This window comes from Pinus tabuliformis, chromosome 9 (genome assembly GCF_031772625.1).
Source record: "Pinus tabuliformis cultivar Carrire ecotype Pingquan chromosome 9, CPIR1, whole genome shotgun sequence".
NCBI lineage: Eukaryota > Viridiplantae > Streptophyta > Pinopsida > Pinales > Pinaceae > Pinus > Pinus tabuliformis.
Window position 1 is genome coordinate 1,967,655,276 of NC_142307.1, and position 21,216 is coordinate 1,967,676,491.

Below are 21,216 nucleotides of genomic sequence, written 5' to 3' on the forward strand. Positions count from 1 at the left end.
AAAATAAAAAAACATTAAAAAAATAAAATAAAAAAAACAAAAACATAATCACAAATTAAAATATTATAAAAAAATCAAATATTACCCCTCAATCACCAAAGGTCGTGAGCCAAGGCGACAGGAGTGGTGCATTGCTCTTGTCGCCCTAGGTTGTGAGCCAGGGCAACAGAAGCGACACGGCCCATTGGCCACTCAACGAGAATGGAAAAGTCGATTCCAGGAATCCACCAGCTAGAAGCAATATTTAATTTAATTATTATTTTATTTTTAATTATATTTTTTAAATTATTTTATTGTATTCTTTTTGTTTTTTTTTTAATGTTTTTTGAATATATATATATATATATATATATACACACACATATATATATATATATATTCAATTTAAATTTTTATTGTTTTATATTTATTTCTTTTTATTTTTGGTTTTTTTCTTTTTTTTAATACAATTTTTTTATATCTGACTTTTTATAATTTGTTATTTTGGGTCATTTTTAGTTTTAAAATTATCTTTTTCAATGTTTTAATTTAATTTAATATTTTACTTATGATTATTTATTTATTTTCTTTTTTAATTTTTGTTTTCTTGTTTAAATTTTAATGATTTTTTTATTTATTTATTTTTTAAGGGGTTGTGTTGATGTTTGCCTAGCAACCCAACCCTAATATGGATCAATTTAATAGTTGATTTTTCAGTTTTCAATACAATGAATCAAGTTCATCTCCACTATGTGTAATTTGATAGTTGATTTTTAAGTTTCAATTGCAACGGGTCAAACATGTTGAAATATGTAACTAGGTTCGGCCTTCATAATAACAGATGTAATCATGATTTTATGTATTTAATGAAAAAGAGAAAAATAAATATATTAATGTGAGTTTTGAGGCATGGGTTCATGCTTAAGAGAACTTATTTTTATAGGTCAAAGCAACCATTGAGTGCTTCTAGGTTTGTTATAAAGTCATTGAGTTATTGTCATGTATGAATGACCCTTTTGGGCATGTTAAATATTGTAAAGAAAATTATTTGTGTCAAATTAGAGTCAAAAGACCCTCCAAGACCAAGTCAATCATGCAAGCATCAAGTCGACCTATTGTGTCAGGCTAGGAGTAACTCTACGAATTGATTTGTTTATTGCATTAGCCATATCATGAATTTATACATGGGTGGAGAGACTGTTGGGATTCCAATTCCAAGGTCTCTTGGTTTGCTCAAATGCATAACTAATAATATTTAAAATAATCCTTTTGGATTAGGTGTCAACATTCTCCCCCCTAATCTCAAGGGATGTTGGTGAGTCCAAGCATCATTCTGAATCTTTCAAATTTTTCTCTTCCAAACGCTTTGGTGAAGATGTTTGCAATCTACTCATTTGTGGAACAATGGCGTAAGTGGATTGTCTTGGCCTCAACATGATGTCGAATCAGATGGTATTTTGTATTGATGTGCTTCGTTCAATCATGAAACTTTGGGTTCTTTGCCAACTTTATTGCAAAAGTGTTGTCAATCAAAAGAGGAGTTGAATGCACTTGTTTCTCCTGCAAATCTTCCTAAATTTTCCTAAGCCAACCAATTTCCTTCGTTCTACAACTGTTGCCACATACTTTCCCTCAGTTGTGGAATCTGTTGAAACTGACTGTTTGCATGACTCCAAGAGACAACTCCTGATCCAAGACTCATAACATAACCTGAAGTAGATACTTGTGTTTCTTTATCTTCATCGAAGTATGAATTAGAGTATCCAATCAAGTTGAAGTCACCCACATGTGTATACTTAAGTCCAATGTCTTGAGTTCCCTTGAAGTACTTTAGAACCCTTTTTGCAGCAAACCAATGACCCTCACAAGGCTTATGCATAACCCTGGAGAGGATTCCAACAACAAACGAAATGTCTAGTTTGGTAGTAGTCAGCTAGTTGAGACTTCCTACAAGTTGTCTATGCTTTGTTGCATCCTCAAATTATTTTTTTTCAGTGGATGTGAGCCCTAAGTTTTGTTCCATTGGAGTAGTCAAAGGATTGCACTCATCCATGCCAAACCTGTTCAACAGAAGTCTAATGTACTTTTTTTGAGAGAGGAATATAAACTTCAGATGTTGAGTTACTTCAATACCAAGATAGTAGTGAACATAGCCCAAATTTGTCATTTCAAAACCTTTGTTCAATTCTTTCATTATGGATGCAATGTAGCTCTCATCGTTCTGAGTCATCAGAAGATCATCTACATACACCACAAGATACATAATTGTTTTGCCAACTTTCTTAACAAACAAAGTTGCATCATCAAGATCATAATGTTTGAAGTTGAGTTTCAGAAGATGCTCAGTTAACTTCTTGTACCAGGCTCGCGGTGCTTGCTTGAGGCCATACAAGGATTTTACAATCTTGCATATTTATGTTCCGGACCCTTCAAAAAAAATCCTTCTTGTTGGGACATAAAAACATTCTCTTTCAGATCTCCACTCAAGAAAGCAGTTTTTACATCAATTTGATGGACTTCCAACCGTTCTGAGTTGCCAAGGCAAAGAGTGTCCGAATGGTAGCCCATTTTGTTGTGGGGGAAAAGTCTCCTCATAATCGACCCTTCCTTTTGTGCAAAAACTTTTGCCACAAGCCTCACTTTGTGATTGTCAAGTCAGCCATCTGCTTTATACTTGTTCTTGAAGACCCACTTGCAGCTGATTTGTTTGGTTCTTAATTGTTCTAGTGATTGCCAACAACCTATATAGATATGTATATGTATACACAGAGCACAGAAATCAATAGTTGAATTTAATGCTTTTATTAAAACTCAAGACAGTGCAAAGAAATAAATACAATATAAGTATAAATCTGATTGTGAATAGTTGCCAAGCTCCAACTTGGACTTCAGTGAGGCTCCAACCTCCAGAGCACCAACTCTGTTTTGCAGTGGTTCTGCACTTAGGAGCACCTACCCCAATGACTTCAGTCCTGTTCAGTTCTGAGGCTCCAACATCTTGGGCTCTAACCCAACCTTGGTATAAACAGGTATGCTGCTGCACTCTATTCAGCTGAGGTTGTCTTACTCCTGCTTCCCTGCCTCTGCTGCTTCTGCTGCCTCTACAGCCTCCGCTGCTTTTTCTGCCTCTTTTGCCCCTGTTGCTTCTACTATCTCACCCTTGGGTTCTTCACCACCATAACCGCACCAACAGTTCTCTGTTTCTACTGTTTTATACATTCCCATGCCTTTGTCCATTCGTTTCCGCTTACACCATCTCTTAGGCTTCCTCCTCAGTCACTGTCGTTTCCTCTGACTCGCTTGATCTTTCAGCTTCCCTCTCTTCAGCAGCAGCAGCCATCAAATCATTGAACTACTCTGATTTTCCTAGTATTATTTCAACCTTTGCTTTCTGGATGGGACGGCCTCTTGATTCATCTCTCATATCAATGGTAGATGTTGAGATTTTCTTTTCTACAGCTAGACCATTGTTCTTCAATATCTCAGCAATAGTAACCACTGTGGCAATGGCCATTCCTAAAGCAAATAGCTCCACTTCTTCATGCTGCTGCATATACCTCTTGGCGAGGTTGACATAGAAGAAGAGCGGCTTCTTGGTATTGGAGACTTGAATCTTGTTTTTCTTGTGAACATCATTCAGATCCATGTTTCCAACTCGCTCAGTGATTTCTTCCATGGCCATTGTTCCTATGCTTTGCTCTTCAGGAAATTTTCCCCTCTTAATACCTCTGCGTTACTTCTCTGCCTCCATTGTTTTATTCCAAAGACCCACGTAATCGCGCCCATATTAGCCTCTGCCGCATTCGCAATCGCAGCCGTTGATCACCCTCATCCAATGGTTCCTGTGTCGCTACGGCCTTTTGCTTGCACATTAAACCTCGTGCATCTCCTCACCGTCCGATCAAACCCCGCCGCGATTGGACAACAGTCGCACCTTTCCTCACCGAAACCTGCATACGCATTAACCTGCGGGGGCGGCGGTTTTCATCTGCCACACGTCGTACTTTGATTGGATCATTGGCCCTTGTATGTATACCACCAAACCCCGGTGGGCGGGGAATACCGCTTACCTGTACGTCTCCCGCGCATTATCGTCTGCGCATCTTTTGCGTGCGACGACCATTGGATCCGCTGCTCTTTGATCTGACAGCTCACATTCACCTCTCCCACTCGTCCTCCTGCTCGTTAACCTGCGTGCATCTTTATCGCCCGCGACCATTGGATCTGCCCGTCGTGCTATATCTGTCGTCCATTGCGATCAAAGTCACGTCCATTGCGATCATAATCATGTGCATATGGTTCTACCTTCCTATGTCTCAATGGTGAATCAGAACCTGTAGTACCTGAAGTTTTGTATCCTTTCATGTCGTATCCTGAGGACAGAGGTAATCTGTCACCAGCAGTAGCACGATCGTATGCACGGCCATGACTGTTGGCGCGGCGTGGCTCCTCGCACCTGATCTCTCCGAGCTCGTAATCGTTCCCTCCTCCTCCTTCATTGTCTGAGGGTCTCACCACCAGACTGCTAACACTCCCGTAGACTTGATCTCTCGTTCCCATCGTCACCTCTGCTCTTCGCTCCTCTTCTTCGACTCTGTTTGCTCCTCTCGTCTCTATTTGCTCCTCGAATATTGCCATATTGACATCAATGACAATCTGTGTCCAACAATCTCCCCCTTTGTTATTGATGGCAATATTCTTCTGCTCTCTCCCCCTTTGACATCAATGGCAAAGGGATGCATATGGACTCCCCCTGTCAAACTGCTCCCCCTGTCCTGCTACATCTTTATGAATGAACTTGAGTGATGATAAAGAAATAACCCCCATCTTTTGATGCAGATGTTCGAATGCTTCTCGAGGAAGAGGTTTTGTGAAAATATCAGCTATCTGCTCCTTAGTACTGATATATTCCAGGACGATGTTTTGTTCAGCTACTTGTTCACAAAGCTAATGATACTTGATTGGTATGTGTTTGGTTCTTGAGTGCATCATAAGATTTTTGCTGAGACTGATAGCACTTGTGTTGTCACAATAGACGGAAATTGGTTGATCTGTACATATGTCGAGATCTTTTAGAGCTTCCTTCATCCATAGTATCTGAGAACAACAGTCTGCTGCAGCAATATACTCAGCTTCGGCTGTGGATAATGATATGGATGACTATTTTTTGCTGAGCCAGGATACCAAATAGTCTCCTAGGAAGAATGCATTTCCACTAGTGCTTTTCCGATCATCTATACTTCCAGCCCAATCAGCATCAGTGTATGCAGTTACAGTCAGTGTTGAGTCCTTTGGGTACCAAAGACCGAAATCAGAAGTTCCCTTCAGATATCTAAGAATTCTTTTTACAGCTAATAAATGGGATTGTTTGGGAGCAGATTGAAATCTTGCCACCATTCCTGCTGCTTGCATTATGTCTGGTCGTGTAGCTGTTAAGTATAGAAGGGCTTCAAGCATTGACCTATAATGAGTTGCATCTACTAGAGGGGAGTCATCATCTTTGCTCAGTTTGCAGTTTGTGGTCATAGGTGTGCTCATGGGTGCACAATCCTCCATTCCATATTTTTTGAGCATGTCTTTTAGATATTTGGTTTGAGATATACACAATCCTGCTCTAATTTGAGATATTTGAAGTCCAAGGAAGTGGGACAACTCTCCTATCATTGACATCTCAAACTCTTTTGACATGTTTTGAGAAAATTCATGGCTCATTTCATCATTATTACTAGCAAAAATCAGATCATCGACATAAACAAGAGCAACTAGTAACTTACCTTGATCTGTCTTTATGTATAGATTGCTTCCAGCCACTCCCTTTTTGAAGCCTTGTTGTTGTAGATAGTGATCCAGTCTTGCATACCAAGCTCTAGGAGCTTGTTTCAACCCATATAAAGCCTTTTTCAACTTACAAACTAAGTCCTTTCCTGCTGTTAGATCAAAACCTTTTGGCTGCTCCATGTAGACTTCCTCCTTGAGTTCCCCATTTAGAAATGCTGATTTCACGTCCATTTGATAGATTTTCAATCTTTTTGAGCAAGCAAATGCCAAGAACATCCTGATAGCTTCCATACGGGCCACTGGTGCAAATGTCTCTTCAAAGTCAATTCGTTCAATTTGTGAATAGCCTTTAAAGACAAGTCTTGCCTTGTTTCTGATAACCTGTCCTTCCTCATTCATTTTATTTTTGAACAGCCACTTGGTTCCTATTATGTTTTTGTCCTTTGGACGAGGTACCAGCTCCCATGTCTTGTTCTTCTCAATTTGGGTAATTTCTTCTTCCATGGCTTTTACCCAATGAGGATCCTTACTTGCTTCTGCAAATGTTTCTGGTTCTATCATAGATAGGAGGGCAATGAATTTTCTCTTGGGTGTAATTGTTATCCTTCTTCGGGTCTGCACACCTTCATCTTTATCGCCAATGATCTGCTCCTCTGGATGGTGTCTTTGGACATACTTCGTCTTACAAGGGGTATTAGGTGGTTCTCTTTCCTCTTCTTCTTCTTCTTCTTCCTCATCTATTTCTTCTTCTTTAGATTCTTCTTCTTCAATGAGAGAGTCATCTTCATGTTCTTCAATTTCCTTTACTAGAAGATCTTCATCAACCTTTACATCAATGCTTTCCACTATTTTCTTCAGTCGATAATTGTAGCACTTGTAAGCCTTGCTCCGTGTAGAGTATCCAAGAAATATCCCTTCATCAACCCGAGAATCAAACTTTCCTGGTGAACCATCATTTATTTTTATGAAGCACTTGCTTCCAAAGATCTTGAAGTACTTCACTGAAGCAGGTCTTCCTTTCCATAGCTCATAAGGAGTTTTATCACAATTTGGTCTTAATTGAGTTCGATTCAGTGTGTAGACAGCTGTCCCTACTGCTTCTCTCCATAATTTACGCTGTAAGTCTACTGCTAATAGCATAGTTCTTGCCATTTCTTGGACTGTTCGGTTTCTTCTTTCAACTACCCCATTTTGCTGAGGTGTTCTGGCAGCCAAGAATTCCCTTTTAATTCCATGAATATTACAGAACTCACTAAACTCGTTTGATGTGAATTCTCCTCCTTTGTCTGTTCTGAGGCACTTAATTTTTGAATCCTTTTCATTTTCTACAAGAGCTTTTAGATTCTTGAAACACTCAAAAGTTTCAGATTTATACTTTATGAAATATATCCACATAATTCTAGTATAATCATCAACAAATAACACAAAGTACCTTTCTCCTTGGAGTGCTTGATTTCTAGTTGGCCCACATACATCAGCATGGATGATCTCTAAGGGCTTCGATGTAGAGTGTTCCTTTGTCTTGTGGTTGATTTTGGTCTGCTTTCCATGTTGACATGGACCACATTCTGCTTGATTTGGTTTGAACAGCTTTGATCTTGCTAATATTGATCAGATTTTCAAAGCTTGTATGTCCAAGTCGCTTGTGCCACAGCCAACTCTCATCTGTCTGGGTCAGGTAGCATTTATTTTCTCGAATCTTGTTCAGAATGTAAATGTTGTCTGGTGTCCTCACCCCTTTTGCCACAAGTTTCCCTGAGGCAGAGTTTCTTATTTCACAGTCTTTGGTGTTGAAAACAACCTTATGTCCTTGATCACAAATTTGGCTGACACTCAAGAGGTTGTGTTTGAGTCCATCAACCAACAGAGCATCTTGAGCTTTTCCTTTTCCATTGATCAGAGTAACTGTTCCTTTTCCTGCAATTCTGCCAGATCCGTTTCCAAAGGACACATTCCCTTCCTTTTTTGCTCAGTGAGACAAACTTCCTTCTGTCTCCTGTCATGTGTATGGAGCACCCACTATCTATAAACCACTGGTTTCCATTATTTTGAGCATATAGAGCCAGGCCGCATTTGTCCATGCTGGAGTTCTTGCTACTCGTCTTTCTTCCTTTGAGTGGGCAGTCTTGTTCATAGTGTCCATTATTGTAGCAGAAAGAGCAAATCAGATCAAATTTGGTCAAGGGATCAAATGAATTAAAGATTTTGATTTGTCCCTGCCTTTTGGGGGCATATGAGTTGATTATTCTATCATTTAGCTTTGTCTTTTCACTTCTGCGAGCCATACAATGTCTGGCTTGATGACTGAAGTTTTTACAGTGAAAGCAGTGTCCAAGAAAGATGGTTTTGTACTTGTTGAAGCAACCACGGTTTGAGTCGATTTCCTTCTTGGGAATTACTCCTCCCTCGTTCTTTGGATTTGTGATGGGCCCTTAGTGGAGTACAGGTTTGTATTTGCTGTAGTGTCCATGATTTGACTCCACATTATTCTTTGGAGTAATTCTCTCTTCATTCTTGAGATCTGGGGTGCACTTTTCATCTTTTGGATTGCAGAAAAGTGCATCGGCATAAATTTTCGCATTATTCTTAGTGCTTGAGGATTCTCCTTTGAAACCTATTCCAGACTTGTCATGTTGAGGTTTTTGATTTTTCAGAATAGTCTCAAGTATTTGAGAGCTTTTACAACCCTTTTTAATTTGCTCCAACTCCTTTCTTAGAGACGCTATTTCGGTCTCGCGTTCTTCACAAGTCTATTCCTTTTCTTTAAGCTTTGCTTCCAAGAGGTCTTCTCTCCTTCTTATTTCATCGTTTTCCACTTTGAGAGAAATGATTTTGTTCTGTAGTTTCTCATTTTCTTCAATGGCACTTATTAACAGTTCATCTACATTTCCTTCCAGCCCCGAGTCATCATCATCTGCGAGTGCCATGAATAATGCTTCTTGGCTTTCATCATGATCGCTTTTCTCATCTGATTTCCTTTTGATGACCATAAACTCATCCTCATCAGACTCATCTTGCTTAGAGAAGAAGTTTTTCTTATTGAACCCTTTCTTTTAGAATTTCCTTCATCATCACTGTCATGTTTATGAGGACATTTTGTTTCATAATGACCTATTTTACCACATTTAAAACAGATAAGAGGATACTTGCCTTTAAGCTTAGATCCTTTCTTCAGCTTTCGTACAAATTGAGCCAATTCGGATTCCACATCTGACTCATCACTACAGTCATTCCTTTCTTTCCCCTTCTTTGACCTTGAGGCCTTGAATGCTGCATCTTTGGAGCTTGGGCCACCTTTCCTCATTTCATACGCAATGAGAATTCCATGGAGTTCATCCATTTTGAGGGTATCTAGATCCTTTGCTTCTTCTATAGCGCTTATTTTGGAGTCAAATATGTCTGGAAGAGACCTTAATACCTTTTGAACAATGGTACTTTCTTCAACTTTTTCATCCAATCCTTTCAGGGAATTTACCACTTCGGCTACTCGGAGGAGGTATGCTACAATATCATCTTCATCTTCCATCCTCAAACTTTCAAATTGTCTTTTGTGAGTTTGAAGCTTTGCCTTTTTGACTTTTGAGTCTCCATCGTACAAGCCAACTAGCTTCTCCCACATTTCTTTGGCCGAGGTACAGTGCATGATTTTTGTAAACTCGGAATCAGTGATTCCACTAGTGATGGAGTTCATGGCCTTTGCATTTGTGATGTAGGCTTTCCTCTCGTCTTGGTTTGTTGGAAGAGTGGAAGTAGTTTTGTATTCATTTTGAACAAAATGCCAGACTTCAGGTCCAAGGGACATTAAGTAGTAAGTCATTCTTTTCTTCCAAAAACCAAAGTTAGTGCCATCGAACAAAGGAGGTCTTCCTGATGCTTCGTGGTTTCTCATCATGGCTGTGGATCCTTCTTCAAGCTATTAGGCTAGTATGAAGAAGCATGCTCTGATACCAGTTGTTGGAAATATTGGGGGGGGGTGAATCAGTATTTCTTACTTTTTTTTCTTTTTTTTTAATTGTTCTTGTGATTGCCAACAACCTATATAGATATGTATATGTATACATAGAACACATAAATCAACAGCTGAATTTAATGCTTTTATTAAAACTCAAGACAGTGCAAAGAAATAAATACAATATAAGTATAAATTTGATTGTGAATAGTTGCCAAGCTCCAACTTGGACTTCAGTGAGGCTCCAACCTCCAGAGCACCAACTCTGTTTTGCAGTGGTTCTGCACTTAGGAGCACCTACCCCAATGACTTCAGTCCTGTTCAGTTCTGAGGCTCCAACCCAACCTTGGTATAAACAGGTATGCTATTGCACTCTATTCAGTTGAGGTTGTCTTACTCCTGCTCTCCTGCCTCTGCTGCCTCTACAGCCTTCGTTGCTTTTTCTGCCTCTTTTTCCCCTGCTGCTTCTACTATCTCACCCTCGGGTTCTTCACCACCATAACCGCACCAACAGTTCTCTGTTTCTACTATTTTATACATTCTCATGCCTTTGTCGATTCATTTCCGCTTACATCGTCTCTTAGGCTTCCTCCTCAGTCGCTGTCATTTCCTCTGACTCGCTTGATCTTTCAGCTTCCCTCTCTTCAGCAGCAGCAGCCATCAAATCATTGAACTGCTCTGATTTTCCCAGTATTATTTCAACCTTTGCTTTCTGGATGGGACGACCTCTTGATTCATCTCTCATATCAATAGTAAATGTTGAGATTCTCTTTTCTACAGCTAGACCATTATTCTTCAATATCTCAGCAACAGTAACCATTGTGGCAATGGCCATTCCTAAAGCAGATAGCTCCACTTCTTCATGCTACTGCATATACCTCTTGGCGAGGTTGACATAGAAGAAGAGCGGCTTCTTGGTATTGGAGACTTGAATCCTGTTTTTCTTGTGAACATCATTTAGATCCATGTTTCCAACTCGCTCAGTGATTTCTTCCACGGTCATCATTCTTGTGCTTTGCTCTTCAGGAAATTTTCCCCTCTTAATATCTCTGCGTTACTTCTCCGCCTCCACTATTTTATTCCAAAGACCCACGTAATCGTGCCCATATTAGCCTCTGCCGCATTCGCAATCGCAGCCTTTGATCACCCTCATCTAACGGTTCCTGCGTCGCTACGGCCTTTTTCTTGCACATTAAACCTCATGCATCTCCTCACCGTCCGATCAAACTCCGCTGTGATCAGACGACAGTCGCACCTTTCCTCGCCAAAACCTGCATACGCATTAACCTGCGGGGGCGGCGATTTTCATCTGCCACACGTCATATTTTGATTGGATCGCTGGCCCTTGTACGTATACCACCGAACCCCAGTGGGCGGTGCGGGGAATACCGCTTACCGCCTACCTGTACATCTCCCGTGCATTATCATCCGCGCATCTTTCACATGCGACGACCGTTGGATCCGCTACTCTTTGATCCAACGGCTCACATTCACCTCTCCCGCCCGTCCTCCCGCTCGTAAACCTGCGTGCATCTTTATTGCCCGCGACCATTGGATCTGCCCGTCGTGCTGTATCTGCCGTCCATTGCGATCAAAGTCACGTCCATTGCAATCATAATCATGTGCATATGGTTCTACCATCCTATGTCTCAATGGTGAATTAGAACCTGTAGTACCTGAAGTTTTGTATCCTTTCATGTCATATCCTGAGGACGGAAGTAATCTGTCACCAGCAGCAACACGATCGTATGCACAGCCATGACCGTTGGTGCGGCGTGGCTCCTCGCGCTTGATCTCTTTGGGATCATAATCGTTCCCTCCTCCTCCTTCTTTGTTTGAGGGTCTCACCACCAGACTGCTAACACTCCCGTAGACTTGATCTCTCATTCTCGTCGTCACCTCTGCTCTTCACTCCTCTTCTTCGGCTCTGTCTGCTCCTCGTCTCTATCTGCTCCTCGAATATTGCCATATTGACATCAATGACAATCTGTGTCCAACACAACCAGGTTCTAGGTGCCATTCTTTATCAAGGCATCATATTCTTTCTGCATCGCTTTTTTCCATTCATCATGAGAAGAAACTTCTTTGAAGGAAGTTGGCTCAAAATATGTAGACAAATCCAGTTTACAATCATACGAAACATCCATATCAACAAGTGAATCATAATCATCTACGTCACCTCCATTTTGTTTGGATGAGCTTCGTGTTCTTGTCTTTCCAACCTCATCAAGACGAACACTTTCAAGTGTCTTTGTCAACCATTTTGGAGGGACCATTATGAGATGGCTCAGGTTGCTCAATTGACTGAGATGGGGATGAATCATTATTTAGTCTCCCAATTTTGTCAATCACATCACTCAAAGTGTCATCAGTGGTTGAATCTTCATATGGGGGAGATGGTGCTTCAAAAGAAGATTCCACAGATTGATCCAGTATAGGAATCCCCCCTTCAAGATGTGGAATCTCATTATCAAACTCTTGAAAAGACTTTTCATGTTTGAATCTATCGAAGCAATCAAGTTGTCGCTCAACAACATTGTCAGTCTTGGAAGATTCAAGAAAGATCACATCTCTAGATACTATAAACTTCTTATTCACTTTATCATAGAGGTGGTATGCTTTGGAGGTATTTGAGTACGCTAATAAGATACACTTGTGACTCCTTGCACCAAGTTTGTTTCTTTGTTCCTTAGGTATCAAGGCATAACAGGTGGAACCAAAAACCCTAAGATGCATCACTGAAGGAATATGGCCATACTTAATGGCCCTGTTACCCCCATTAAAATGCATAAACACATCTGTCCCAGGTATTTAACTCACAAAAGAGTCAAATCTTCTTCCACAAATGGTTAAGGCCCTCTTTTACAGTTCCTTTATATCGGAACTCAATCACCCTGCTTAAACCTCCTATTGGGACTATTTACCTCCTCATAACCTTCATTATCCCTTTAAGCCGCATATATATAACCTTTCCCTTTAATGCATTGGTTACATATGTTTTATCGCATGAAATACTCTATCGACGCTCTTTTCCTTTACAAACCATTTACAAAGGAAAAACATACGCAAACACACCTTTTTCCGCCTCTGTACAGCTTCTGCACATTTCCCGAGGCTACCTCTATCGCAATCGGGCATCGCTCCCTTCGCGGGTCATACATACATGCCTCATCACCCCTCCGATTCCGATATATGACTATCAGAATCGTTAATATATGTTTTGGCCTTAAAAGGCTCGGCAACACATCTATCGCAAATACATGGAAATATGTTGAAATCCCACTCCGAACACATATATCGGATTTCAAATTCTATGCACCCGCATTCATAACTATCGGCGAGTCCGCTCCTCCGTATTAACTCTTTGCACCACTTCGATCGCCCCGACCTCCGATTGCAATTTTGCAATGAAATCACGACCGTTGATCTGGTTTGCGATCCAACGGTTGTGATTAACTCACGTGATCGCGTTTCGCTAAACCTGAAGGTCAGACCCCTTCCACTTCCATACACAGATTCAATATCCTTACAGACCTGATATGGATATAGGCCACTCTTTATAGGATTTCAAGTCTGGATTTCAAATCCGACTATGTTTTGCACTCATTTTTTGTGTAAACTAGGTTTTACACTTGCGGGACTTAAACTTTGTAAATAACTCCACCGATGCGATATTTCGCTTTCCTATTCAGCGACATCATCTGGACCGTTGATCCATGTGATCAAACGAGTCCTGTGCACTGACTCTTTACTCATTCGCTCTTCCGCTTCACTTCAGTTTTATGCCATTTCTTCAGTTCTTCCATGGCTTTGGTTTTCTTCAAATGTTTCGGCCTTCTGCGATTTCGCTGCTCAACTTCTCTCAGCTTAATTCCTCAGCGAATTCTTACTTTGCTACCCCTACAAAGCTTCACTCAGTTTCCTTAATTGGATTCAAGGATCCATTCATGATTCCTCTGAATCGTTTTGTTCTTCTGCGTCCTTCAGAATTCTGCCAGCAACCTGTTACAGAGCCTACGAATTCACAAGTAGTTCATTCATGAAATACTCTTCAACACACTGACACAGTCAGGAATAAACATATATATATATATATATATATATATATATATATATATATATATATAACAGTCAATTACATATCTGAGACTCTGTGTCTCGCACAGGCCTGTTCTTCAATATCGTGGCCTCCTTTTCTTAAGCTTTGCCCATAGGCTTACATTTATCCCAGAAAGGTTCGTTGAACTAATCTTGGTTTGACTCCTAAATCCTCTATCCTCTACGTCCACTTCTAATCTCCATTTAATTCCTAAGAGCTCTCCTTAGTTCCTCGAATCATGGAACTACTTAAAGAGTCCTAATTGACTTTAGACTCTTTTGTCATTATTGCCCACTTATGTTCTCATTTATTTGAGAGCATTTACAACTTCCTCTCATTATCTAATTAATTCCTATTCTATGCTCAAAAGCCTAATATTACATTAATTTATCACTTAGGAATCCAATTTCCTAAAAATACATGACCCCCTATGTCTACTTAATTACAATGATTTTCTCTTGGGTGAATGCTCCTGCATCAGACTCCCAAAGTAGAAAATATTCATGATCTCCTAATCATGTGTATTTTGATCTTTGTCTTCCTGGATCCTGTACTTTGTTTTGTAACTGTCCAAATGTCTTGTTCCTTTTCTGCTGCTGTACTTTTGTTGTCTTCTGTTCCATCTTCTTCTCTTTGTCAATTAGGTTCATACTCTGATTGATTACGTTTCCTTCTGCTACCATTTTCCTCCATTTGGATTGCTTCATCATCAGCTGCCACATTTCTTCAATCTTTGTTTCCAGTACATCTTTGGACTGGTCCATATTCTGCTTCTTACTTCTTCCTCTTTCTCTTTGCTTCAAGTTGTTGTTGCTGTCCACTAGTTCTTCAATATGTTGTTCTTCTTCTTGTTCTGTTATTCTTGCTCCAACTTTTGCTTTGTTTGCTCCAATATTTTCCTTGCTTGTTATGCTGACTGCCTCCCTATCATCCTTACCCTCTTTCATGATTACCTCTTTCTGTATTGAATCATGACTGTCCAACACTCTCTCCAGCAATTTAACATCTTTGTTCCATGGATTGAATTCTTCCATAGAATCTTCTTCTCTCATCTTTATTTGGCTACTCATCTATGCCAAATTTCCTCCAGCATCTGCAACAAAACCTGCACTCACAAAACACTTGTTAAAATTAAAAGTATAAGGCCTCTGTGCCTTATCTTCTGTTGAAATTTGGTACCGGAGGACAGGTGGTTCCCTTAGGCTTTGATCTTTGGCCTAGGGAAAAGTGTCCAAAAGAATTTAATTTTTCTCCTAAAGTAACTTTATAATTTTTATAAAGTTAAATCTAATTTAAAAGTGACTTTAAGTGATAACGTTACTAAGTCTAATTTTAAAATGACTTTTATAAAGTCAATGAAAAATTAGAAAGGAAAAGTGACTTTGGAAATAAATGACTAAGTGGGTCTTTATTAAAGTGGGGTGAATTAAAAAATAGAAAGTGAGATTTAAATGAGCGTTTAATCTCAGCCATTGATCTAAATCTATTTCAGCCATTGGATTTAGGGATCACTCAAAAGTCACTTAGGGTTGGGTTAAGGGAGGAAAAGAAGGAAAATATCATTCATTCTTTCATGAGCAAATTGAGAGAAGGAGAGCAAGAGAGCAAGGGAGATTTCTGGACAGCTGAAAGCGGAGTTTCAGCAGCTGAAAGCGGAGTTTCAGCAGTTGAAAGAGGAGTTTCAGCAGAGTGGAGTTTCAGCAGCTGAGAGCGGAGTTTCAGCAGCTGAAAGCGGTGTAACAGCAACAGCCGCAGTGTAACAACAACAGCCGCGGTGTAACAGCAACAGCCGCGGTGTAACAGCAACAACAACGGTTTATCAGCAAGGCTGAGATAAGTTGTAAAAGTCTGTTTGCTGATTTTTTGTTGAACATTTCTCCTACTGTAAAAAGGCATTTTCTAGAAATAAAGAAGAGCTCTCAAACTGGTTTTCCCCAAGAGTTGTAGGGGGTTTTTCCAGGGTCACATTGACCAAAAATTTCAGTGTTTAAATGTGTTTTAAAGGCTGTTTATTACTGCTGATTTTTATTTCTGCAATTTCCAGCATTCTGTAAAATTTCCAGAATTTGTGTTTTCAGCAAATTTATTTTTTTCAGTTTGTTAAATGTATGGTTATGGGAAAGGGCATTTAACTATATGGGAGAAATAAGGAGAAACTGAAAACCGGGGTGGGAAAACAGGAATTTCTACATGGTATCAGAGCTTGAGTGCTGAAGGGCAGTTTGGGACAGCAAAAGAAAAAAATACAGCTGCTGATTTTTCACTCAGAAAATTCCAGCAAGCTGATTTTTTATAAACAGCAGTTTTATCTTTACCACAGCAGTGCTATTTTTCAGTTTTAGGACAGCAAGATGTCATTGGGATTGAGGGTGGAGGATAGGTTGGATGGGCATACAAATTACAGCGTTTGGAAGGAGAGAATGCAGAGTATCTTTGAGGAGGCAGAAGTCTGGGAAATCATGGTGCATACAACACAACACCCTGTTGTTGTGCCTACTGATGCAACTCAGTTGACAGCTTATAATAGAAAGAACAACAAGGGTAAGAGGTTGATTCTAGATGGAATCAAAGACCATTGCATTCCTCATGTGAGAGGAAAGAGCAATGCCCATGAGATGTGGACAGCATTGTCCAATCTCTACCAGAGTACCAATGAGAACCGGAAGATGGTCCTGAAGGAGAAGCTGAAGAACATTAAGATGGGTAATGATAGTGCAGCTGGATATCTCACAAAGATTACTAATGTGAGAGATGAGTTGGCAGCGATTGGAGAGGCCCTTCCATCCACTGAGTTGGTGTGGATTGCAGTGAATGGCCTCCCCCGTTCATGGTTGAACTTTGCTGATGGGGTGTGTGCACGTGAGACCCTTCCCACATGGGAGAGGTTTTGGGATGATTGCATTCAGACAGAGATCAAGAAAGGACAACTTGGGGCAGCCAAGCCAGTTGAGCAGGATGAGGACGTAGCACTGGTGGCAGGAGGCAAGAAAGGCAAAGGGAAGAAGCAGGCTTCCACAAGCGGTGGTGGGGGCAAAGGCAAAGGTAAAGGTAAACAGGGGAACACACAGAAGGACTATTCCAAGGTGAAGTGTTGGAATTGTCAGAAGATGGGACACTATGTAGTTGTGTGTCCGGAGAAGAAGAAGAAGAAGGGGAAGAACCAGGACGTGGCGGCTTCAGCAGAGATTGAGGACTTTGCAGGTCGTTTTGACCAGGAGTTTGCGTTCACTACCTGTGAGTCCTCTAGTGCAGGATCACCTGCCACACAGGTTCAGAGGGAGCATGCTTTTCCCTCGATTAGCGGAGCATCTTCAGGCATCTGGTATGTGGACAGTGGGGCTTCACGTCACATGACAGGAGTCCGGGAGTACTTCTCAGAGCTTTCAGAGAGTGGCACTGATATTGAGGTAGTACTCGGTGATGACAGAGTTGTTAGAGCAATCGGGGTGGGGACAGTGACATTTCAGAGGGAGTCCAAACCTCCCTTGAAGGTGTCAGAGGTTCTTTATGTGCCAAGGATGAGGAAGAACCTCATATCCGTCTCAGCTTTGGAGGACAGGGGATATGAGGTACTGTTCAGGGGAGGACAGGTGTTGATGTATCCCAGGGGCACTCCAGCTAATTCAGCTAGAGTGATAGGTGTACGCCATGCAAAGGTGTACAAGTTTGCATTCCAGCCCCTTTTGGCATTGAGCAGTAGTACCGACAGCAGAGCTAGCAGTTTTGAGCTGTGTGAGATTTGGCACCGCAGGATGGGACATATGTATCATGGAGCCTTGAGGACATTGCGGGAGATCACTACAGGTGTGCCAGATTTCAGTACTGATCACTTTGATGCTTGCAGAGGTTGTGCGATGGGAAAGTTTGCCAAATCCCCTTTTCCCAGCAGTGACAGCAGAGCGACTGCGATACTTGATTTGATTCATTCTGATGTGAGCGGTCGGATGTCTCATGTTTCCTTGAGTGGATATGAGTACTATGTTGTATTCATTGATGATCACTCCAGGAGGACCTGGATTTATTTCTTGAAGACCAAGAGTGAGGTCTTCAAGCGGTTTCAGGAGTTTAGAGCTCTTGTGGAGACACAAACAGGTCGGAAGATCAAGTCCCTGAGGTCGGACAATGGAGGAGAGTACACCCTTGGAGAGTTTGTTGACTATTGTGCGGAGGCAGGCATTAGGAGGGAGTTCACTGTTCCTTACAACCCCCAGCAGAACGGGGTTGCAGAGAGGAAGAACAGATCCATCATAGGGGCTGCCAAAGCCATGTTACATGATCAGGGGTTGCCATTGTTCTTGTGGGCAGAGGCCTGCAACACAGCTGTTTACTTGCAGAACAGGAGTCTGCATCGTGCCTTGGGGCACATGACTCCGGAGGAGGTTTTCTCTGGGAAGAAGCCTGATATTGGTCATCTTCATATCTTTGGATGCATTACATACTCCTATATACCCAAGGAGAAGAGGACCAAACTAGAGCCCACCGCAGAGAAGGGTATCTTTGTGGGCTACAGTGAGACCTCAAATGCCTTTCGGATTTACATTCCTGCACAGAGGAGAGTTGTTGTCAGTCGGTATGTGAAGTTCGAGGAGGACAAGGCCTTTAGGAGGTCACGGGAGTTAGAGTATCTGGATCAGCCAGACCCTCAGCAGCAGTTGAGTCAGTCGCAGGGATCCAGTGGGCAGGGATCAGGAGGATCCGGAGGTACATCTATGAGGATGTCAGGTCCATCAGTGAGCAGTGGCTCGCCGAGCCAGAGGGGTGGTGCTCCGGGCAGCATGCAGAGCAGTTCACAGAGCAGTTCACTAGGGAGTTCACTGATGGACAGTTCTCACGGTACCTTAGCTTCTACAGGTTCAGGTGCAGGCAGGAGGACAGCAGACAGACAGTCAGGAGTTCAGGCTACTGATGGTGATGAGGAGGAGGAGTTTCATTCTCCTATGGGAGAAGCATGCTCAGGGAAGAGGAAGCCCAAGTGGCTTCAAGACACCTTGAGAGATGCCACATCTGTTGCTGAGCCGAAGAGGCCGGTCAGAGAGAGTAGACCACCTGAGAGGTTTTGTAGTTATATGGCGATGGTTACCAGCATCCTTGACTCTGAGCCTTCTAGCTATGAGGAGGCAGCTAGCCAGCAGGTCTAGAGAGAGGCCATGCAGGAGGAGTATTCTTCTATCATGAAGAATGATGTTTGGGAGGTGGTGCCGAGGCCTGAGGGCAAATCCATGGTTACTTCCAGATGGCTTTACAAGGTAAAGCATGCTGCAGATGGCAGCATTGAGAAATTCAAAGCAAGGTTTGTGGCTAGAGGGTTCTCCCAGGTAGAGGGAGTTGATTATGAGGAGACCTTCGCTCCCGTGGCTCGATATACTCGATACGCTCCATTATATCGATAGCAGCAGAGATGGGTTGGAAGATCCACCAGATGGATGTGAAGACCGCATTTCTCAATGGCTTCATACAAGAAGAGGTGTACATTGAGCAGCCACAGGGCTTTGAGGTGCATGGGAAGGAGTCCCATGTATGCAGACTGAAGAAGGCCCTTTATGGCCTGAAGCAAGCTCCCAGAGCTTGGTACTCCAGGATAGTTACATATTTGCAGGGGATGGGTTTCACAAAGAGTGAGGCAGATCTGAACCTTTACTTTATTGTGATTGGTGAGGAGCCGCTCATTCTGGTGCTGTATGTGGATGACTTGGTCATTACAGGTGCAGAGAGACTCATAGAGCACTGCAAGAGAGATCTTGCGACGGAGTTTGAGATGAAGGACATCGGCTTGATGCATTACTTTTTGGGTTTGGAGGTGTGGCAGGAGGAGGGGCATTTCTTCCTGGGGCAGGGGAAGTATATTGTGGACATCCTTAGCAGATTCCACATGGAGGATTGTAGACCCATGTCGACACCGATGATCACCAACTGGAAGAAGCTTCATGCTTCGGATTCCGAGTTGGTGGATCCCACATTGTACAGGCAACTGATTGGTTCCTTGATGTATTTGGTCAACACTAGACCAGATATCTGTTTTGCAGTCAACACGATGAGTCAGTTTATGTGTGAGCCTAGGAAGGTTCACTGGGTGGCTGCAAAACACATTTTGCGGTACTTGCAGGGGACAGTGGATTATGGTCTGGACTATAGGCAGGGAGATGGAGTGAGATTGGCAGGATACACTGATTCTGATTGGGCAGGTTGTGCTTCTGATAGGAAGAGCACTTCAGGGTGTTGTTTTGGGTTGGGTTCAGCAGTAGTGTCATGGTTCAGCCGGAAGCAGCAGTCAGTAGCACTGAGTTCAGCGGAAGCAGAGTATATGGCAGCCATTCTAGCTAGTTGTGAGGCTATCTGGCTTCGCAAGATGTTGTTTGGCTTATTTGGTCAGCCGTTGAGACCTTCAGTGATTTACTGTGATAATCAGAGTTGCATTAAACTCACGGAGAATCCAGTATTTCATGACAGGTCAAAGCATATCGGGATCAGATATCATTTCATCAGAGATTATGTTTAGAAGGGAGTTGTGAAGCTTGAGTATATTTCCACTGATGAGCAGGTTGCAGATATTCTTACCAAAGCCTTACCACGGGGCAAGCATGTCTACTTCAGAGACAAGATGGTTGTGGTGAGGAACACCTTCTTCGGTAAGAGGGAGTGTTGAAATTTGGTACCGGAGGACAAGTGGTTCCCTTAGGCTTTGATCTTTGGCCTAGGGAAAAGTGTCCAAAAGAATTTAATTTTTCTCCTAAAGTAACTTTATAATTTTTATAAAGTTAAATCTAATTTAAAAGTGACTTTAAATGATAAAGTTACTAAGTCTAATTTTAAAATGACTTTTATAAAGTCAATGAAAAATTAGAAAGGAAAAGTGACTTTGGAAATAAATGACTAAGTGGGTCTTTATTAAAGTGGGGTGAATTAAAAAATAGAAAGTGAGATTTAAATGAGCGTTTAATCTCAGCCATTGATCTAAATCTATTTCAGCCATTGGATTTAGGGATCACCCAAAAGTCACTTAGGGTTGGGTTAAGGGAGGAAAAGGAGGAAAAGATCATTCATTCTTTCATGAGCAGATTGAGAGAAGGAGAGCAAGAGAGCAAGGGAGATTTCTGGACAGCTGAAAGCGGAGTTTCAGCAAAGCGGAGTTTCAGCAGCTGAAAGCGGAGTTTCAGCAGAGTGGAGTTTCAGCAGCTGAGAGCGGAGTTTCAGCAGCTGAAAGCGGTGTAACAGCAACAGCCGCGGTGTAACAACAACAGTCGCGGTGTAACAGCAACAGCCGCGGTGTAACAACAACAGCCGCGGTGTAACAGCAACAGCAACGGTGTATCAGGAAGGCTGAGTTTCAGCAAGGCTGAGATAAGTTGTAAAAGTCTGTTTGCTGATTTTTTGCTAAACATTTCTCCTACTGTAAAAAGGCATTTTCCAGAAA

At 41.7% G+C, this 21,216-nt stretch overlaps 1 protein-coding gene and 2 pseudogenes across 3 annotated transcripts in view; all 3 read right to left on the bottom strand.

The window, feature by feature from the left end:
* The window catches only part of LOC149156870 (NAD(P)-binding Rossmann-fold superfamily protein), a 343,287-nt gene that overhangs the window by 11,101 nt on the left and 310,970 nt on the right, over positions 1-21,216 (bottom strand). The gene's annotated exons all lie outside the window — the stretch shown is intronic.
* LOC149156871 (uncharacterized protein At2g34160 pseudogene) lies at positions 3,239-3,661 on the bottom strand (annotated as a pseudogene).
* On the bottom strand, positions 10,287-10,712 carry LOC149156872 (uncharacterized protein At2g34160 pseudogene; annotated as a pseudogene).